Below are 5,945 nucleotides of genomic sequence, written 5' to 3'. Positions count from 1 at the left end.
CTCGTTTTCCACTACAAGAAGGCAAAAGTTAAATTTAACTTTAAATGTCACGTGTTGACTTGTATGGGGAAGGATCACAAACATGTTTCCAAGTGGGCCTTATGAGTTATTTTGTGTCAAGCGTTCTCAAAGCTTCTGAGAATTGCCTAAATTCACCACAGTGCAAGAAGGCACAGTGTGCACTCTTTTGTTTAGCTGGCCTGTTCTTTATTTTCACAGTTTCTTGCCCTTCTAAAGGGAAGTCCTAGTTCTCTCATAACTAAAGGGAAAGCTACCTCAGGCACTCCTCCCTGCACTTCCCCTATCTCCTTACACAACTATAGAGGGCCTTTCAAAATCTAGATTCTGATCCTAGACTATTTGCTACTAAATATCTAAAACTCAGTCATAAATTAAACTCATTAAAGTCCAGGGAAGACTTAGCACTTAAATGTAAAATTTTAAGTGTATTTCACTTCCCAATTTTATACGGACAGTCTATACATATTCATCAGGATGAGAAAAGGTCTGTAGAAATTATCTTTATATGGCTAAGAAAAGAACTAAGGATATGTATGCACATTCAAATGATCTGGGAGAATTCTCCCAGGTTTGTTTTCATGGTAGAAAAACTTACTAGTAGATCCCTGAATGGACATCTGAACACTGAACCCTTGAAGAGCAGAGAGTTTGTAGTGCTGATGCTACTCAGCCAGTGCAGGGCTTGTGTTCATATCTCAGAATTCTCTGGAAGCCCTTTAGTCTATCTGGAGACAAATAGCAGCACTGCCCTGGGCAGTCTTGATTGGTTGACTTAAACTGTTCAGGGTCAGCCTGTATCTACATTCAGCACAATTTGGGATTGCCAGAGGGGCAAGTTCTGCTTCCTGCTCAGCTGGAGTAGTAGGGTGTGTCCAGATGAGTGAGCATGTGCCTGCTGAAGCATCTCAAAGCAGTTTGAGACACTGCAAGCGGCACGCTAAAAATGAAAAATGTTTCCAGTGCTGCATATTTACTGCCTGGAATCTAAATTTCTGACCCCAAAAAATCCTGGTAAAAAAAAAAAAAAAAAAAAAAAACCAAAAAAAAAAAAAAACTTAGAAAAAAAACAGCATAAGAGTCTGGGCCCTCCAGAGAGGCACTATGGCAGCTAGCCAGAATATTTCTATGGTGCTCCTACTTCCCCAGCATACTGCCTCAGTATGCTAGGGCAAATAGAAGTGTGGCAAGGCTGAAGCATGACCCAGACCCAGAGACTGTCTCCAGTATTCAAGGAGGTAGAGGGAGGAAGCTGTGTGGTCTCTGGAGGGGAGAGGGGTTTGTGGGTGTGGGGTATATGGGGGCTGGGATGTAGGGTGTGTCAGGTAGTGTGGGGGAGTGAGGGGTTTGTGGGGGGGTTGAAGGGAGGCTGCCACATTCCTGCCACCCCTGCAGCATACAGCCCCCAGTTCTGGCAGCAGCAGTCAACTGGGACATCAGGGCCATGGCCTGCTGCAGGGGTAGCCCTGTGGTGGTACAATACCACCTGTCCTAGGGTCTATACATGAAGCATTGGCCCAGCCCAGCCTGCCCCACCAGTGCATGGCTTTGGACAGGACCAGGAAGGATCCTGCCACCTCCCACAACTCCTGTCCAAAGCTGCATGCTATCAGGGGAGGTCAGGCCAAGCTGAGTTGGGCCAGGCCCACTCACCATGTACAGACCCCAGATAAGGCAGTGCTGCACTGCTGCAGGATGTGCCTGCAGTGGGCCATGGTCCCAACCACCTGGCTGGCTGCAGCTACCAGCACCAGGAGCTGTGAACTGCAGTGGGTGGTGGGGCGGGCATGTGGTGGCTCTCCCTCATATCCCACCCACAAAACCCATACACCCACCCACACACCCCACATTCCCCCCACATCCCCCACACCTACACACAAACCTCACATCCTCCACCATCCCCCACACACCCACCCACACCCAACACTCCCTTTGCCCACACTCCCCACACCCCCATGAACATCGCATACCCTGCACAAAAACAGCCACCCAAGAACCCCACACTCATCTCCCCACACCCCTTCCCACCCCACTCCTGCAAATGCCACATCCCCCCCCGCCCCATATCTCACACTCAGTGTGCCCATATGCCAGACAGGATGGGACCTGTTGGTGGGAGCTGTGGCTGCAGGGGAACCTGTCCCCACAGTCTGGTTAGCTTATATATATATGAGAGAGAGAGAAATAGAGAGAGATCGATCGATCAGTTGAACAGTGTTTTGCTGTTGCCTTGACCCCTTAGATATATATGTATATAGTGGTGTTTCATTTTAAGAACACAGATTCTTGGGTATTTTAAAGAGTGAATTTGTGATTTTTTTATCAGAGAATCAGCACAAGTGCTGGCCCCAATCTTCAGTTCTCTTTGGCTGTAGATACAGGAGGAGATGGGCAGGGTCAGTTTGCCCCAAGTGGCACAACTTGCCCCACACCAAAATGTATATTCATTTCCGGCACCAATTTGTGCCATTGCTATTTGAGCTGCTGCAAGTACATGTGCCTGCATGTGTGGATGTACTCGTAGGGAGCATACAGATGAAGGTGGATGTTTGGTTTCCTAGAGACAAGTAGCAGCAGCACACATTGAGCTGCAGCTACTTGTCCTCAGGGAACATCCGTGCCACACACGCTTTGGAGCGCAGCAAGTTATGCCAGGAGCAGTAGGGGAGTATGGGGCCAGTGCTTTGCTGGCCCCAGAAGCCTTTCCTGGGGTTCTGGGGGCCTTCTGAGCCTGCAACCATGGTGATCCTGCCAAGCAGAGCCTGGCTGGAAACTGCAGTGTGGCTCTAGGCGGCCTGTCCCTGCTTTTTAGCCGCACAAGCTGTCTGAGCATGTGGTACTCTGTTTTTTTTCCCTGTAGGTTTTTTTTAACCCATTTTCTGTTAGGTAAAAAAAACCCACTGCAGCACACACATGGGCAATGCACCCTTGCAGCACAAATATTGCCTGCCTGTGTGGTATGTGATGTTGCAGATGTGTTTGCAGCACCACATACTGCATGACCATGCTCATCTGGATGCAACATGCTGTCTCCCAGAGAATGGGGGAGGGAGGAGAAGAAAAGCACCCTGGAATGCTGGAGGACTGTGCTGTGGCTTCTCTCAGAAGAAAACATGAACAGACATTTGCTCTCCTAGGAGAAACTCTCCTGTGAATGATTTAACCCTTATTGTTTCCAGGTAATTTTTCTCCTGTTACTTTTAACATTTTTTATATATATATGAATATATAATTTCCTGCTTCTAAGTGATTGTGCAACCTATATCATGTGCTGTCCCCTTGATACAGGGTGTTTAAGGAGAAGAAACCATTAGAAAAAGAAAACTTACCAAATAATAATAATAATAATATTTCCTCTTATTTCAGTCTTTCATCTCATTTCATTATCATGAAGTTTTATATTTTTTTCCAATGTCAGTTTAAGCTGATACCAGTTGGTTGGATAATGTAAGAAACTCTTGTATCAATTCTTTTTTCTTCTAATACATGTGTATGAGTGTTTTTTTTAATATCGGGCATTGTCAGCACCACACTGCATTCTTTAAAATATGGTAATCTGGATAGACCAGTCGTGGAAGGGACAATTGCAGGGTTGTTATCAAGAGTTTTAACTCTTTCTCTTTGAGTGGCTTGCTGTTTAATCTGTTTCCAAGATAGCATGTTTGAGAATGTTAGCTATGCTTCCATAGCAACAACCAGCAATGCTGCCACAGTTTCTGAAATAGCAGTCATTTTAGGTATGTATGCAATGAAGGATGGTGCAGCAGTAATGTCATTCATCATTGTGCTGTTTCACCTTCCCTCTTGAACAACACAGGGTACAACTCCAAGAGTTAGAAAGAGTGAAGTGCTTGCCATTGATAAGGTATGGCCATGCAGGACAGGTTCCAGGATCTTGTAGTTGGTCTTGTACTGAATCAGCTTCCACAGCACTATGCCCAAGAGGTGCAGGATGGTGGCAGTCTGGATCTTTCAACCCTTCTCTGCACAAACTGAGTCCTTTACCACCATAATTGATAAGATAACCTTGTGTGACATGCTTAAGGGTTGGTCATAGTTCAAGTGCAATTTTTAATTATTTTTTGAAGGAAAAAAGGTTGACATAAACAAAAGGGTATATATTAAACTTAATGCATTATTTATGTACCAAACCTATGTACCAAATATAAAAATCATCAAAATATCCCTATGACCAAACAAAAACAGTGTGTGTGTGTGTGTGTGTACAAAGAAAAAGAGAATACAAATATTTTCAAGAGGTCTTTACATACAAATTTACCCTTCCCACACACATTTGTAAATGTGTACATAAGCAATTATTCATAAGATCAATAAGTGCACAGAATATTACTATGAGACTCTATCAGTGCCTGTACATGAGCCAGGAGGCTGCTCCAATGCACTATAATTACAGTGCATCAGAGCAGACCCAATTAATTGAGTCTGCTGAAGTGTGCTAATTAGTGTGCTCCAGCAGTCTTTGTTTCTCATATATCTGTGTCTCCATGATTCAAAGTGGCAGCAGTGCACTTTAACTAAAGCTTGCTTGATGATCCCTTTGAAAGCATAGGGATGCTGATACACAAGATGTTTCAGGCAATTTAATTAGAGCAGCTCTCAGAACCACTCTAACTAAAATGGCCACCCTCCCCCCAGAGCAAGTGTAAAAATGCCCTATAGCTAGACTTAGCTATTTCACTTGTAGGCAGAGCTAAAATGGTGGTGGACACATAAAAAATAATATATCATTTCACTTTGGGAATATATAGGGTTTACTTTTTCAGTGAAAACACCCTTTCATTACAAAGTGAAATTGATAGAACTCAGTCAAAGTAGACATTTCTTTTATTCTCTTCACATGCATTTACACCTTTTTTCATTTTGTTTCAGTGATATACTTGCCACCAGGTACTTTGTTTTCTACTTCCATAAAGATTCTGCACATTTCCTTTTTGTGATTAACTTTCATGAGTACTATGACGCCTTTTAAAAATATACTTTACCTGATTTTTATGGGGTTATAAATCTCATGGGTAAAAAGTCCCTGTAGAACAAGTTTGGACTTGTTATTGTCATGTCAGTTCTCCTTATATTGACAAGTCAGTGATGGAAGCCTGATACACTTTTCCTGATTCTGATCAACTGCAGTCTCTAAATCAGATACATGAAATACAGCTCAATACAAGATGTAAGTCAAGGTGTGCTGAGGCTCTTGAGAACTCAGTGAACAAAGACTTCTCTTGATTCTCAGGTAAGACTATTTATGATATATTTGTGTCATTTATAGAAACAATATTTATCTTATCTTGCAAAGGAACATTCCAAAGTGTCAAATTATGAAACTTTTGTTCAGTTGCCTGAATAATGGGAAGTTGCCTGAATAAAACCTGAATAAAAAGCTAAGTTACACTTACATATTTCACTTATGAGCATCTCATTTATTGTATATGATCTTGTGATTTTGAACTACTCTTGGTGCAAGATCAGAGAAACAACTGATTAGCGGGACCATAAGCTTGGGGTCAGCTAGATGCTGGATCAGTTTTGGCCATGAATTAGGGTGGCCTCAAAACTACTCTGATTTTTCTCTGTCTGCTCATTGCTTGAAGGCTAAACTGGCATGGCAAAATTGTTGGGACACAAGAGCACTCCATCTATGTCTGCTTTTCTCAAGACACCTGAAAATTTGGAAAATATACCTTGTAGTTATGGTTTCATAGTTTCTCGGGTTGGAAGGGACCCAAGCAGATCATCGAGTCCGAACCCTTGCCATGGCAGGAAAGAGTAGTGGGGTCAAACGACCCCAGCAAAGTGTAAATCTAGCCTCCTCTTAAAGACCCCCAGGGTAGGACCCAGCACCACTTCGCTTGGAAGTTGGTTCCAGATCCTAGCCGCCCTGACAGTAAAGTAGTGCCTCCTGACACCTA

Source organism: Gavialis gangeticus, unplaced genomic scaffold (assembly GCF_001723915.1).
Source record: "Gavialis gangeticus isolate Ggan-Ray unplaced genomic scaffold, GavGan_comp1, whole genome shotgun sequence".
Classification (NCBI taxonomy): Eukaryota; Metazoa; Chordata; order Crocodylia; family Gavialidae; genus Gavialis; species Gavialis gangeticus.
The sequence above is the reverse complement of the archived record's forward strand: the minus strand, read 5'-3'. Positions refer to the sequence as shown.